Raw genomic sequence first — 17,109 nt, forward strand, 5'->3', positions numbered from 1 at the left:
AATATTGTGTGGCCCTCGACAGGCCACTTCCCCTGAACCGGCCTGAGCTTCAGGGCCACAACAGGCTTCGTGAAAACCCCAACGGAACGTAGCCTCGAAAAGAGGGAGACCCGCACTCCTCAGAACGCCTCGAGACCAGTGTCCTTATCGACTTGGCGTCTGTCCTTCCGAGAAGCCAGGACCACGGGGGGCGCTTCAGCGCCCGACTCCCGGGCACCGCATGCCCAGGCGGGCCCCGTGCCCGGCACACACCGCCCGTTCCACGAACGCCTGAAGCGCACGAAGAGACCCCCTCGCTCCCCGCGCCGCACAGCTGTCCCGCGACCTGACGGGCACCTCTTGGCGCACAAGCCTATTCCTCAGGTACACGCTCGCCTCCCACCAGCCCCCAGGCCCACGCCCCCCAGGTACCTCTCTCAGATGGAATCGTCTTCGCGGGCGACCCCGTCGTCCGTGTCCGGCGAGCAGGAAGAGCGGGAGCTGAAGGAGGGCCTCCTCAGGCTAGCGGCCGTGGCCGCGGAGGGCCCGGGCTGCTGTGCCCAGCGGGGACACGGAGCGGCGTCCACGGACGCCGGGGGAACGGACGAGCCCGGCCCGGGAGAGAGCAGCACAGCGCGGCCGGCCTCCGCCGGGCTCGGCTCTGGGCAGGCAGGCGCGGCTCGCCGACGCCTCCCACGCCTCCCAGGACGGCGGCCCAGCAGCCGCGCGCTCCTCTCCTCGCGCGCAGCGCGCGCCCGCCGCCGCCCAGACGCTGCCCGGCCGTTGCCCCGCCCCCCTCCGGCGGTGGACTGCGGACAGCGACAGGGACACCCTCCTGGGACAACTCCTGCGGCCCCGCCCGCACGCTTCGGACCTTCGCGGAGCGGGAAGGTGCGCTGACAGGGACGCAGGGTCCCCGCTACGCTCGCTCTCGGGGAACTGCAGCCTCCTCCCTCCGCTTTTACTTGAATGTCAGACCCGAAACCATGCAACCTCTACAAGAAAACATAGGCAGTAGGCTCTTTGACATCAGTCTTAGCAGCCTATTTTCAAGTACCACGTCTGACTGGGCAATGGAAACAAAATACAAAGTGAACAAATGGGACTACATCAAAGTCAAAAAAAATCCTCTGCACCGCAAAGGAAACCATCCACAAAACCAAAACACAACCTAACAACTGGGGAGAAGATTCTTGCAAACCCTATATCGGATAAGGGCTTAATATCCAAAACACAGAAAGAACTCATACATCTCAACAGCAAAAGAAATCAACAACCCAATTAAAAAGGCGGGCAAAAGATCTGAGCAGTGATTTCTCCAAAGAAGGTATCCGGATGGCCAACAGGCATATGGAAAGGGACTCAACATCATTAGCGATCAGAGAAATGCAAATCACAACTACAAGGAGATGTCACCTTACTCTGGTCAGAATGGCTCTCATTAACAAGACAAGAGACAAGTGTCGGAGAGGATGTGGAGAGAAGGGAACTCTCCTGCACTGCTGGCGGGAGGGCAGACTGGTGCAGCCGACTATGGAAAGCAGTATGGAGTATCCTCAGAAAACTAAGAATACATCTACCATGTGTATGATCCAGCTAGCCCACTGCTGGCTATTCATCCAAAGAACTTGAAAACACCAATGCAGAAAGACACATGCACCCCTAGGTTCACTGCAGCATTATTCACAACAGCCAGAACTTGGAAGCAACCTAGGTGCCCATCAGGGGAAGAATGGATGAAGAAGATGTGGTATGTATACACAATGGAATGCTACTCGGCCCTAAGAAATGATGAGATCCGACCATTTGCGACAACGTGGAGGGACCTTGAGGGTATTATGTGAAGTGAAATAAATCAGAGGGAGAAAGTCAAACTCCAGACACCGTGTGATCTCACTCATAAGGAGAAGATAAAAACAACGACAAACGCACACAGAGCAAAGGAGACTGGATTGCTGGTTACCATAGGGGGAAGGGGGAGGGGAGAGAGCCAAAGGGGCGATGAGGCGCACATGTGAGGTGACCGACTATAATTAGTTTTCGGCTGGTGAACACCATGTAATCTACACAGAATTCGAAATATATTACAACGTACATCTGAAAGCTATATCATCTTAGAATCCACTTTTACTGCAATAAAATAAAATAACATAAAATAAAATAAAATAAAATAAAATAAAATAAAATAAAGACGTGTAGGAGGCTCAAGAGGCTAACAGGCTTTTGAAAAGTTATTCCAGGGATTTTTATGGCTTAGCTCAGGGCGGCAGACACCAGCCTGAGACACAGCTGTGCCACAGCCACTAACTTCAACTAAACTCTATTCCGACTGGAGGGAAATCAAAACTACTGTAATCATAATTTCTTGAAGGCTTCACTTTGTGCCAGATCCTGTGCCCACTGCTTTGCACCAACTGTCTCATTCAATCCTCACCTCCAAAAGGTAGGTTACCGTTATTCTCCCCATTGGAAAGGTGAGCAGGCGGAAGCAGAAAGATGGCAATCTGCCTGGAATTCACAGAAGGATTCTCTAGGTAATGACATGACTCTTGGACAAGATTTCAAGGTTTAACACATTACGGTGGAGATGCAGATCCCAGTATCACAGAACGTGAAAAACACTGAGTCCTGCCAAATGTCTTAAAACACTAATTATGGATCCTCACAAGCTCTTGGCCTGTTTTCTCAGATGAGGGAAAACCCAGCGTGAAAAACCGTTGATGAGATGTCTGCAGAGGAGGACTACGTCTGGTCTTTAAAGGCGGGACCTATCCCAGTAGATTCTGAGTCAGTGGGTCCAGAGTAGGCCTTGAGCGTCTCTGTTCTTTTCCAAAGCCCCACAGGCTACACTTCCGTGCCCTTGGAGTTGGGAAGTACAGTCATGCCCTACATCGGGACGTTTCAGTCAACAACGGGGGTCCCATCAGATTAGTCCCATATGGCCTAGGTGTGTAGGAGGCTCTGCCATCCAGGTTTAGGAACTCCGTGGTGTTTGCACAGTCTCGAGATTGCCTGACCATGACACACTCCTCAGAACTCATCCCCACTGTTAAGCAAAGCATGACTCTACTGCCTTGGATTCTCCACGGTCCCAGACCCTGCACTGTTTAGATGACTGCACACGCAGAGGGCACCGTGTCTGAGGCAGAGAGCAGCTGCAATCACAAAAGCTCTCGACAGAGAGTCAAGGAAAGGCGTGCTCTGCTTACACGACTCTCTACTTTTCTCTGGGTCTGAACCATTTCCTAGCTAATCTGCTTTGTTTAACCGAGCAGCTTTGCCCAAAAAAAAAAAAAAAAAAAAAAACGAACGCAAAGTCACCAACAAACACTAAACAAACCAATATAAACAATACATATTAAATAAGCCTAACCCTACTATGCTACTGAAAAGGCTTTTATTTCCCTGGGATAATTTGGACAGCATTAGATTGTTTTACCAAGAGCAGCCAAGTCGAGGCAGATTATTTCTAATTCCACAGTGCTGCAGATGCGGTCAGTAGCAACTGCAAGCCGGAAAGGAAACAAAACAAAGTTGGGTGTAATCCATTCAAGTTCACACGTTTCACCAGGGACAGCCTCCAAGCCTTGAATACTTAGGTATGCATTTAGCCATTTCTTTAATCAACCACTACTAACGCCTACTAAAGGCCAGACACTGCTCTAAGTACTTTACGGATATGAAATATCCTCTCACCTTTACACTCACCTATGGAGTGCGTATGATAATCATCCCCGTTTTACAGATCAGGAAACTGACACACAGAATGGTACAGTAACTTGCCCAAGTTCACACAGCCCGTAGGTGGCAGAGCCAGGACCCATGTGACAGAGTCTGGCTCCAGAGGCCACGTTCTGAATCACCACGCTCAGTCTCCAAAAACCTACAGAAAGCGCCAGCCTCAATCGAAAAGTTTTGTTTTCCCCACCCTACAGTCCCTACGCGGCGGCCCCAGTCTCCAGGGCATTCTTTCAGCTCCTCTGACAGGCCATACTCCTCCCGTGCCCTGTCCCAACACTCTCCCGCACAAGTCCTCCTTGTCTTTTAGGCATCTGCTCTCAGCTTCCACATCACTGCCTGAGTCACAAAGGCTAACAGGAAATGCCGTAGTTCTCAACACTCAACACAAAATTGCCTTTACGTATCTCCTAGGCAATTGGTTGCTGCCTGTCTGTCCTTTCCAACCGGGCTGTGAGGTCCAGTACGTCAAACACCCTGTCAGTCCTGCTCACCAAGTGTCCAGGCCACTGAACACGCACCGACCAGAGGAAAGGAAGGACTTGTCCCAAAGTCAACTCTCCAGACTTTCTGTGCAAGGAGGGAACGAACGGAGCACCCTCCAGCCTCACGCTTTCTCTTCCATACTTTCAAGTGTGGGGCACATACCTGTGCTCACAACGCTCCCCGGACAGCCCCCACTGCACCCCTAACAGGTAGACTTCTGCACAGTCAAGGGCTTTGGAAAGCACTGGCTCTGCACACAAATATTATGTGGCCCTCGACAGGCCACTTCCCCTGAACCGGCCTGAGCTTCAGGGCCACAACAGGCTTCGTGAAAACCCCAACGGAACGTAGCCTCGAAAAGAGGGAGACCCGCACTCCTCAGAACGCCTCGAGACCAGTGTCCTTATCGACTTGGCGTCTGTCCTTCCGAGAAGCCAAGACCACGGGGGGCGCTTCAGCGCCCGACTCCCGGGCACCGCATGCCCAGGCGGGCCCCGTGCCCGGCACACACCGCCCGTTCCACGAACGCCTCAAGCGCACGAAGAGACCCCCTCGCTCCCCGCGCCGCACAGCTGTCCCGCGACCTGACGGGCACCTCTTGGCGCACAAGCCTACTCCTCAGGGACACGCTCGCCTCCCACCAGCCCCCAGGCCCACGCCCCCCAGGTACCTCTCTCAGATGGAATCCTCTTCGCGGGCGCCCCGGTCGTCCGTGTCCGGCGAGCAGGAAGAGCGGGAGCTGAAGGAGGGCCTCCTCAGGCTAGCGGCCGTGGCCGCGGAGGGCCCGGGCTGCTGTGCCCAGCGGGGACACGGAGCGGCGTCCACGGACGCCGGGGGAACGGACGAGCCCGGCCCGGGAGAGAGCAGCACAGCGCGGCCGGCCTCCGCCGGGCTCGGCTCTGGGCAGGCAGGCGCGGCTCGCCGACGCCTCCCACGCCTCCCAGGACGGCGGCCCAGCAGCCGCGCGCTCCTCTCCTCGCGCGCGCGCGCGCGCGCCCGCCGCCTCCCAGACGCTGCCCGGCCGTTGCCCCGCCCCCCCTCCGGCGGTGGACTGCGGACAGCGACAGGGACACCCTCCTGGGACAACTCCTGCGGCCCCGCCCGCACGCTTCGGACCTTCGCGGAGCGGGAAGGTGCGCTGACAGGGACGCAGGGTCCCCGCTACGCTCGCTCTCGGGGAACTGCAGCCTCCTCCCTCCGCTTTTACTTGAATGTCAGACCCGAAACCATGCAACCTCTACAAGAAAACATAGGCAGTAGGCTCTTTGACATCAGTCTTAGCAGCCTATTTTCAAGTACCACGTCTGACTGGGCAATGGAAACAAAATACAAAGTGAACAAATGGGACTACATCAAAGTCAAAATAATCCTCTGCACCGCAAAGGAAACCATCCACAAAACCAAAACACAACCTAACAACTGGGGAGAAGATTCTTGCAAACCCTATATCGGATAAGGGCTTAATATCCAAAACACAGAAAGAACTCATACATCTCAACAGCAAAAGAAATCAACAACCCAATTAAAAAGGCGGGCAAAAGATCTGAGCAGTGATTTCTCCAAAGAAGGTATCCGGATGGCCAACAGGCATATGGAAAGGGACTCAACATCATTAGCGATCAGAGAAATGCAAATCACAACTACAAGGAGATGTCACCTTACTCTGGTCAGAATGGCTCTCATTAACAAGACAAGAGACAAGTGTCGGAGAGGATGTGGAGAGAAGGGAACTCTCCTGCACTGCTGGCGGGAGGGCAGACTGGTGCAGCCGACTATGGAAAGCAGTATGGAGTATCCTCAGAAAACTAAGAATACATCTACCATGTGTATGATCCAGCTAGCCCACTGCTGGCTATTCATCCAAAGAACTTGAAAACACCAATGCAGAAAGACACATGCACCCCTAGGTTCACTGCAGCATTATTCACAACAGCCAGAACTTGGAAGCAACCTAGGTGCCCATCAGGGGAAGAATGGATGAAGAAGATGTGGTATGTATACACAATGGAATGCTACTCGGCCCTAAGAAATGATGAGATCCGACCATTTGCGACAACGTGGAGGGACCTTGAGGGTATTATGTGAAGCGAAATAAATCAGAGGGAGAAAGTCAAACTCCAGACACCGTGTGATCTCACTCATAAGGAGAAGATAAAAACAACGACAAACGCACACAGAGCAAAGGAGACTGGATTGCTGGTTACCATAGGGGGAGGGGGGAGGGGAGAGAGCCAAAGGGGCGATGAGGCTCACATGTGAGGTGACCGACTATAATTAGTTTTCGGGTGGTGAACACCATGTAATCTACACAGAATTCGAAATATATTACAACGTACATCTGAAAGCTATATCATCTTAGAATCCACTGTTACTGCAATAAAATAACATAAAATAAAATAACATAAAATAAAATAAAATAAAGACGTGTAGGAGGCTCAAGAGGCTAACAGGCTTTTGAAAAGTTATTCCAGGGATTTTTATGGCTTAGCTCAGGGCGGCAGACACCAGCCTGAGACACAGCTGTGCCACAGCCACTAACTTCAACTAAACTCTATTCCGACTGGAGGGAAATCAAAACTACTGTAATCATAATTTCTTGAAGGCTTCACTTTGTGCCAGATCCTGTGCCCACTGCTTTGCACCAACTGTCTCATTCAATCCTCACCTCCAAAAGGTAGGTTACCGTTATTCTCCCCATTGGAAAGGTGAGCAGGCGGAAGCAGAAAGATGGCAATCTGCCTGGAATTCACAGAAGGATTCTCTAGGTAATGACATGACTTTTGGACAAGATTTCAAGGTTTAACACATTACGGTGGAGATGCAGATCCCAGTATCACAGAACGTGAAAAACACTGAGTCCTGCCAAATGTCTTAAAACACTAATTATGGATCCCCACAAGCTCTTGGCCTGTTTTCTCAGATGAGGGAAAACCCAGCGTGAAAAACCGTTGATGAGATGTCTGCAGAGGAGGACTACGTCTGGTCTTTAAAGGCGGGACCTATCCCAGTAGATTCTGAGTCAGTGGGTCCAGAGTAGGCCTTGAGCGTCTCTGTTCTTTTCCAAAGCCCCACAGGCTACACTTCCGTGCCCTTGGAGTTGGGAAGTACAGTCATGCCCTACATCGGGACGTTTCAGTCAACAACGGGGGTCCCATCAGATTAGTCCCATATGGCCTAGGTGTGTAGGAGGCTCTGCCATCCAGGTTTAGGAACTCCGTGGTGTTTGCACAGTCTCGAGATTGCCTGACCATGACACACTCCTCAGAACTCATCCCCACTGTTAAGCAAAGCATGACTCTACTGCCTTGGATTCTCCACGGTCCCAGACCCTGCACTGTTTAGATGACTGCACACGCAGAGGGCACCGTGTCTGAGGCAGAGAGCAGCTGCAATCACAAAAGCTCTCGACAGAGAGTCAAGGAAAGGCGTGCTCTGCTTACACGACTCTCTACTTTTCTCTGGGTCTGAACCATTTCCTAGCTAATCTGCTTTGTTTAACCGAGCAGCTTTGCCCAAAAAAAAAAAAAAAAAAAAAAACGAACGCAAAGTCACCAACAAACACTAAACAAACCAATATAAACAATACATATTAAATAAGCCTAACCCTACTATGCTACTGAAAAGGCTTTTATTTCCCTGGGATAATTTGGACAGCATTAGATTGTTTTACCAAGAGCAGCCAAGTCGAGGCAGATTATTTCTAATTCCACAGTGCTGCAGATGCGGTCAGTAGCAACTGCAAGCCGGAAAGGAAACAAAACAAAGTTGGGTGTAATCCATTCAAGTTCACACGTTTCACCAGGGACAGCCTCCAAGCCTTGAATACTTAGGTATGCATTTAGCCATTTCTTTAATCAACCACTACTAACGCCTACTAAAGGCCAGACACTGCTCTAAGTACTTTACGGATATGAAATATCCTCTCACCTTTACACTCACCTATGGAGTGCGTATGATAATCATCCCCGTTTTACAGATCAGGAAACTGACACACAGAATGGTACAGTAACTTGCCCAAGTTCACACAGCCCGTAGGTGGCAGAGCCAGGACCCATGTGACAGAGTCTGGCTCCAGAGGCCACGTTCTGAATCACCACGCTCAGTCTCCAAAAACCTACAGAAAGCGCCAGCCTCAATCGAAAAGTTTTGTTTTCCCCACCCTACAGTCCCTACGCGGCGGCCCCAGTCTCCAGGGCATTCTTTCAGCTCCTCTGACAGGCCATACTCCTCCCGTGCCCTGTCCCAACACTCTCCCGCACAAGTCCTCCTTGTCTTTTAGGCATCTGCTCTCAGCTTCCACATCACTGCCTGAGTCACAAAGGCTAACAGGAAATGCCGTAGTTCTCAACACTCAACACAAAATTGCCTTTACGTATCTCCTAGGCAATTGGTTGCTGCCTGTCTGTCCTTTCCAACCGGGCTGTGAGGTCCAGTACGTCAAACACCCTGTCAGTCCTGCTCACCAAGTGTCCAGGCCACTGAACACGCACCGACCAGAGGAAAGGAAGGACTTGTCCCAAAGTCAACTCTCCAGACTTTCTGTGGAAGGAGGGAACGAACGGAGCACCCTCCAGCCTCACGCTTTCTCTTCCATACTTTCAAGTGTGGGGCACATACCTGTGCTCACAACGCTCCCCGGACAGCCCCCACTGCACCCCTAACAGGTAGACTTCTGCACAGTCAAGGGCTTTGGCAAGCACTGGCTCTGCACACAAATATTACGTGGCCCTCGACAGGCCACTTCCCCTGAACCGGCCTGAGCTTCAGGGCCACAACAGGCTTCAGGAAAACCCCAACGGAACGTAGCCTCGAAAAGAGGGAGACCTGCACTCCTCAGAATGCCTCGAGACCAGTGTCCTTATCGACTTGGCGCCTGTCCTTCCGAGAAGCCGAGACCACGGGGGGCGCTTCCAGCGCCGGACTCCCGGGCACCGCATGCCCAGGCTGGCCCCGTGCCCGGCACACACCGCCCGTTCCACGAACGCCTGAAGCGCACGAAGAGACCCCCTCGCTCCCCGCGCCGCACAGCAGTCCCGCCACCTGACGGGCACCTCTTGGCGCACAAGCCTATTCCTCAGGGACGCGCTCGCCTCCCACCAGCCCCCAGGCCCACGCCCCCAGGTACCTCTCCCAGATGGAATCATCTTCGCAGGCGCCCCGGTCGTCCGTGTCCGGCGAGCAGGAAGAGCGGGAGCTGAAGGACGGCCTCCTCAGGCTAGCGGCCGTGGCTGTGCACGGCCCGGGCTGCTGTGCCCAGCGGGGACACGGAGCGGCGTCCACGGACGCCGGGGGAACGGACGAGCCCGGCCCGGGAGAGAGCAGCACAGCGCGGCCGGCCTCTGCCGGGCTCGGCTCTGGGCAGGCAGGCGTGGCTGGCCGACGCCTCCCACGCCTCCCAGGACGGTGGCGCAGCAGCCGCGCGCTCCTCTCCTCGCGCGCGCGCGCGCGCCCCCGCCGCCGCCCAGACGCTGCCCGGCCGTTGCCCCGCCCCCCCTCCGGCGGTGGACTGCGGACAGCGACAGGGACACCCTCCTGGCAGAACTCCTGCGGCCCCGCCCACACGCTTCGGACCTTCGCGGAGCGGGAAGGTGCCCTGAGTTATATACCCCCAAAGAGGATGCTTTACATATGATTGAAATGTCCCTCCCACAGTAGTCACAAGATTGCCCTTTGGGCACAGCGCTTGTTGGACACAGCAGGTAGTGGGGTCTGCTATCTCGGTGGGCGTAGCAGGAGGCAACTCTATTGTCTCAAGCTGGGTGGTCACAGGTGAGCACAGCAATCAGTTCCTAGCCTAAAGAAAGATGCTTAATCCTTAAGGAAATGCCAACGTTGGGAGGGGGAGGGAAGTTGCACCTTTATCTCAAGGGCCTTCGCTCTTGCCATAGGGAATCTCTAAGGCAGATATACAATGCATGCTCAACTGCCTCGGTCAGGCCCTTTTGGAAAGACAAGGTCAGGCCGAATTAGGTTTACACCAAATGGCTTCCTCATATTCTCCAATATATCCTATTGCTTGCCATTTTTATTTGTCACTTCATTACATATAGTTACGGAAAAAGTCACGAGGCTGATTTAGAAATTTTGGATAAATTATTTTTACATATCACCCATGAAGAGACTATATAGCTTATTGAATTGAAATGGCTTTAAAACCATGTGAATTAAACTGAATGTGGCTACAACTAAAGAACTTGGGGGATAGGAGAATATTGGAGATTATTGATCTTTAACTTCTGCATTCTTTGGATAAAAATTTCAGAGAATTTTGTGGTAAAGGAATTTCTTGCCACTAATGGGGGTAAATATAAAAAGTAAAATGCGTGATCAAAGTTGATAATATCAAGGTTTCTCTGAAAATAGGGAGTTATGAGAAAACAAGTAAAATGGCATTAAGTATAGAAATAAAAGTTCTGCTTTCCAGACAAGCTCAGTTATGTTTGCTAAAAACAACAAATCCAGCTTGTCTCTGACTCTTCTTCAGCTTTTCTTTTGGATCATCTCCTCCTAGTTTTTGTGATACTTTGCTTCTGTGTTGTTATCTGTGGAAGTATGTTCTGTCGCAAATATCATGTTATGCTATCACTTTCTGAATTTTTCGGACTGGGTTTTTAATGCCTTTTGTACTAGTATACTTTTTTTCTTTTCTTTTGAGTTCTAAAACACTGTTTGATTTGCTTAAGGGCACATTTTCTAGCCCTTGATTTTATATCCATGTATAAGAGTGTAAACAGACTTCTGATCTGTATATTACCCCCTTAGACTTGTTCACATAATCTTGGGAGGAGGAAAAAATAATGTTGCTGAATTATTTTTGGATTAGCATTTAAATTATTCTAAGGATTCATGAATTTACTCAAAAGCCGCTATTTGGCTTCAGCCTTTGCAATGCTGAATAGTTGAATGCCTACTTCAACAACATTTCTGCATCCCTGAACCCACATGTGATCAATGACCATGCCACTGTGTGGGTTATCATCATATAACATCATAAGGGTAACAATGTCAATAATATGAGCAAGGCATGGCATTTGGATTCATTGTTAATATCTGAATATTCACTTGCAAATATTGGCAAGCACTCTACGTGTAACTTGTAGTGAAATTTTCTTTTGTCAAAGACAAACTGGGGCTGGCCTGGTGGCGCAGCGGTTAAGTGCACATGTTCCACTTTGGCAGCCTGGGGTTTGCCGGTTTGGATCCTGGGTGTGGACATGGCACCACTTGACAAGCCATGCTGTGGCAGGCGTCCCACATATAAAGTAGAGGAAGATGAGCATGGATGTTAGCTCAGGGCCAGTCTTCCTCCCCAAAAAGAGGAGGATTGGCAGCAGATGTTAGCTCAGGGCTAATCTTCCTCAAAAATAAATAAATAAATAAATAAATAAACAAAGACAAACTATTTGACATACAAGATATTTTAGAACTTCCTTGTCATATACTTAAACAATATGTTATAGGAGCTATTGCATATTTAAAAGGTTACTTGGATGAAAGAATGCTGTAACACTGTGCTTTTGCAGACATTAATATCCACAGTGCAGGGGCTGGTCTGGGGCATAGTGGTTAAGTTCGCACACTACGCTTTGGAGGCCCACAGTTCACAGGTTTGGATCTCCAGTGTGAACCGAGCACCGCTTGTCAAGCCATGCTGTGGCAGCATCCCACATAAAATAGAGGAAGATTAGCACAGGTGTTAGCTCAGTGACAATCCTCCTCAAGCAAAGAGGAAGATTGGCAACAGATGTTAGCTCAGGGCCAATCTTCCTCACCAAGAAAAACACCCCACAAAAAAAACGAGTGCAGGATTTCTGACAATCATTTCCTGCAGAGAAAGTGGTTTGTTTGCTGTTATTTACTTGTTGGAAAAGTAAGCAAACTAGTTTGCCTTAAGGTTACAAGTATTTATTTATAGTATATGGCATCTTCTGTAAAAATCTCCATATTCAACTATGGGGAAGGCCTCGAAATTGGTGTGCAAACAGCGAAAGCTGAGTTGCAGATGGAAAATCAGAGAGAATTTTGTCATTCTGAAAGCCAGTTACATTGTACCATTGCCACAATTCCAGCTCTGTGGTTTAAGTACATACAGATGTATTATCAATAAAAATGTAAAAAGGGCAACAACTTTAAGTCTGTTTTTGAAAAGACTCAGAAAGCCTTTCTAGAAGCAGCACACTTTCAGTTTGTGGGATTTTGTCGATAAAATTGCATCTTCACCATTGACCAAGTCTTTAATTCCAGGAGCTGAAAAGGAGATAAGTTTTGCCTCAGTTACTATTAGAGAGATGACAGTATTGCTATCAGCAGTACCCATTACTGGCAGAATTAGCTGAAAAGTACTTTATTCTTCAATTGACCTAAATTGAGATTAAGTATGTAATTTAGTATCCGAAATGTGCATTATCATGAGCAACGGAGCAATCTAGGAGCTGATAATGTTGAGAAGTTATTGTTCGTGCAGCATGTTACATTTTAAAATGGTTACTAAGTTTTAAAATAAGCTAATTATAATTAGATCTTGACAAAATTTCACATTTATTCTTTTGGCGTAAGCGTTCAATCCAGGATGATGCTATTCAGCTTCAGCTGAATATGGATTTTACACTAAGTCATTGATAAAAAAGTATTTGCTGCATGTCTAACTTTTATGTCTAAAAAGATCTCAGAACTTTAGTATTTTGGGTTGCAAATATAAAACTGCATTATCTTACTATAGCATTTCACAAAACTAGCTGATAAGAGGTAATTTTAAGATTTAATTTTATTGGTCTTTTAAAAGGCCTTGTAATGTTGAGTTTTCATTATTTATGACCATACAGAACATGGTGCGTAGATTGCTATGAAATATGCAGCACAGGGCTATTGGGAAGAACACATCAAAGAGGAATATGGAAATGCTCCGAGAACTGCAGGGGCCTCTTAAAGTGGTTGTTTTCCTGATTTTTCTTTAATACAGTTGACACCTTACATGATATACTATTAGATGCCAAGCAAGGTCCCATTAAAATGCGAAGTTTTGTTTTATTGTTACTTAATAACAGGTAGATAATGATAGGCAGTCTTTTTGTAGGAAGATAGCAAAGAAAATAAAACCAGATGAAGACTCAAGTAAAACTCCTATAAAAACTCTGTGATGTTTACAGTTTGCTCTTGCATGATTAATTACTTGGGAAGTCACTTATTTGCCATCTCTTTCTCCCCTGCTGGACTGTAAGCCATTTGAGGGTAAGGACTCTACGTGGTGTGTCCTCCGCTGCCTCTCCAGAGTGGCAGGCACTTAGAACACGCAAGGGTTTATTAATATAAATTACTGTATTGTGTTTCATTTTGACTACAAAGTAATATCTACTTTAAAAAGGAAAATATTATTACTACCTCTAGCTATTGCTGTTTCTGATAGTTTAGCACATTTCTTTCTGGCCTTTTTACTATGCTTATTTAAATTGTTGAGATCACATTATGTATACAGATTTGTGCCCTGCTTGTTTTTTGCTTAATGTTATATCAATATTTTTTGTTATGTTATTGAAATCTTTTTATAAACATCATGTGAAATGACTATGCTATTCTGTCATATTTGATAGAATGATATGTTTCTTAGTCATTTCCAAAATTTTAGCATTTACTTTCTGCCTGATTTTTTGCTATTATAAGTAATCCTGAATTGAATATTTTTTTATTTTTTAGTCCATTTCAGATTTTTTTCACCTTGGTGTAGATTTCTAAAATGGTAATTACTGAGACGTGAAAGAATATGAATATTTTTAGAATTCTTAATTATATTGTCAAATTATTTTGTGGAATTGTTGTATCATTTTGCATTTCCACCAGGAACATATGAGAGAGTCCACTTTATAACTTCTTGCCAATATTTAATGTTACTTTAAAATCTTTTGCTAATTTGATAGAAGAAAATGATATGTTGTAATTAGCGTGTCTGTGATTACTAGAGAAGTCAGACTTTCCCCCAAATGTTTATTAGCTGTTCTCTTTTTCTTTTTCATTAATTTTCTGTTGACGTCCTATTCTAGAGTCTTAGTAGTTTTTGATGAGCTTTTTATTAACTAAGACTAATAATCTGTCACATTTATAACAAATACCAATTCCAAGCCCTTTTAATTTTCATTTATGCTGTCTGGTATTATATAAAGCTGTAAATTTGGACTTATTCCAAATAGTAAACTGATTATTGCAACACCCATTTGTTGAGTAATCCTTCCACTTCTTCTTCTTCTTTTTTTTTTTTTTTGGTGAGGAGGATTGGCCCTGGGATAACATCTGTTGCTAGTCCTCCTCTTTTTGCTTGAGGAAATTTGTCGCTGAGCTAACATCTGTGCCAGTCTTCCTATATTTTATGTGGGATGCCGCCACAGCTTGGCTTGACGAGCAGTGCCAGGTCTGCACCTGGAATCCGAACCCCTGAACCCTGGGCCACTAATGCAAAGTGTGTGAACTTAACCACTACACCACCCGGCTGGCCCCTCTACTTCATTCTTAATGTAGCCATTTCTTACTTTTTATGAAGTTTGCCTCAGTCCAGTTATGTTATTTCCTAACTAAAATGATACAGTGCAACATTATGTATAATCGTGTGTAATCATAATGTAACATTGGTTTCTGTACTGCTTTACAGACTGAATGTAGAAAGTGACACTGCATGAAAGAGACCAAAAATCAGTTCTTCATCCCAAGGACCCGTTAAACTCCAAGAAGCATCATATTCAAATAATAATCAAATGATTTCCCAGAGTTTTTCTTCAAATGGAACTAAAAAGGATATCAATAAATGTGTAGATTTTAAAGTGAAAGATAGTAAATTGACAAATGTTGGGAGTAAGCTTGACCATGGAAATAAAAACTTTAGCAGTCCTGAGATTGCCAAAGATGTGAAACCCAAAGCTGAAGGCAAATGGAAAAGATGGGCTCATTTACTTGCTCAGAGGGAGAAGATGAAGGAACACAAGAAAGAAAAGTACAATAAATTTGCAGACAGTTCTGAAAAATGTGTTTTGGAGAAATGGAAGAGAATCCAGTTTTCTCAGGATTACAGTTCCAACAAGATAATTAAGGAAACCTCAAATCTAGAAGAAGGAAGATCAGTTTCAAAATCCCAGCAAAAATCCTGTGATACTCTCCAGAAGCTTGTAGGAGGAAGTGTCTTCAGTGTAGATTCTACCAAGTCGAAGACTAAGCTGGAGAACAAAGAATGCCTGGAAGGCTGCCGGGTGTCATTAAATTTGACTAGGCACCCAAGAGAACGTTTATTTTCAGATTCCACGTGTAAGCAGACTGTTCATGAGTCAAAAGGAAAATATCATTGTGAGCATCATGAAAGTAATGATTCAAGTTCTAGTGCAAACCTAACCCAGGTAAAGTAGTACAAAATGAAGAATACAGGTTTTAGTGAAGAGTTTCAATATGGTCAGATTTGAGTTGTTCCTTTCACTGATTATGATCGTAGAGGGCTGATTCAAATTTAGTTAGGAAGATTTGTATTGGTTCCTTTATTTTGCCCTTTTAATTCCAAGTTCCTTAGGAAGATATCCTGGTAAGCATGAAGGATAAGTAATAGAAGGGAATGTGTAAAAATGTAGAAAGATGCAGTTAGAGATAGTCCTTTCAGAAAGCACTGCTCCAGTGTCTTAGGCTCTTCTGTAACCCCAGGTACTATAGAACACCCAGGGCTTAATATCCTGAATAGCTTTAACAAATTATTTTTGGAGTGCCCCTGTGTGCCAGGCACTGCAGTCACAGTCTGTTTTCAGAGACTTATTCCTGTGAGGAGACATGCAAGCTGTCACCCTAAGTCTGATAAGTACTTATCACTTAATATGGGATTACAGTGGAGGATTAACATGGCCTTGGTACACTGTGGAGGGATTAGTTAAGAAAGGTTTACTGGAGAGGGTAATGTTTAAACTGAGAACTAAAGAATGCGTAGGAATTATTCAGGCGAAGGCGAGGTGGGTGGAATGGGAGAAGGAGGGATGTTCTAGGCAAAGGGAACTACAGTCCTGCATTAATGAACCCTTAACGAAGGGATGTGTTCTGAGAAATGTGTGGTTAGGTGATTTTGTCATTGTGCGAACATCATAGAGTGTACTGAAGGGAAAAAAAATTTACCACCCCAAAATGTGTCTCTTCAACATGGAGATTACTTTAGGTTGGTTATTTTTAAGAAACAAAAGATTCAGGAAGTCTTTCACGTTACCTTCCCCTTAACTGCCTAAACGAATGTAAAAAACGTGTCTCAGGAAGTGAGCTATCACCTTAGCACAACATGAACTAGGTGGTAGACAGGGAGGAACCTAGACAAGCCTGTTTGTTGGGCTCCCCTTTGTGTCCATCTGTTTCTGTATGGCCCAACACTTGTTTTCCAAATATTTGCTCCTTTTCACCTACTTGTAAATTATCTTCCTTCCCTTTGAAGTCCCTGACTCTGCCCGTCCCCAACATCTTTTGTCTTTAGCTGAGGATGTTATTTAAGGTGAGAGTTTCAGCCATTTTGGCAAGTTACTCAGTTTTCCTAGATTTCTCCCATATATATGTGTTATTAAGCATTTGTTTGTTTTTCTCATGTTAATCTGTCTCATGTCAATTTAATCTTACCAGCCAGAAGAATCTAGAAGGGTAGAGGAAAATTTCTTCCTCTCCCACCGTACTTGCACAAACCTAGATAGTATAGCCTATACTACACAGCAATGCTATACAGTACTAATCTGTGGGACCACAGTAGCATATGCGGTCCATTGTTGACTGTACATGTACAGAGATCCAGGCTAGAAAGCTTGGCACATCTAGTTTGCTTTGAAATTATGTAATAAATTGGCTTTTGTGGACTAATTTGAGAAACTAATCTCTATAGCTTTGTTTCTATGGCAAATTATTTACCTTTAAGAAAAC

At 46.6% G+C, this 17,109-nt stretch overlaps 1 pseudogene; it reads left to right on the forward strand.

The window, feature by feature from the left end:
- The window catches only part of LOC138918138 (transcriptional protein SWT1-like), a 64,773-nt pseudogene that overhangs the window by 6,551 nt on the left and 41,113 nt on the right, over window positions 1-17,109 (forward strand).

The sequence above is a fragment of the Equus caballus genome, chromosome 16 (assembly GCF_041296265.1).
Source record: "Equus caballus isolate H_3958 breed thoroughbred chromosome 16, TB-T2T, whole genome shotgun sequence".
Classification (NCBI taxonomy): domain Eukaryota; kingdom Metazoa; phylum Chordata; class Mammalia; order Perissodactyla; family Equidae; genus Equus; species Equus caballus.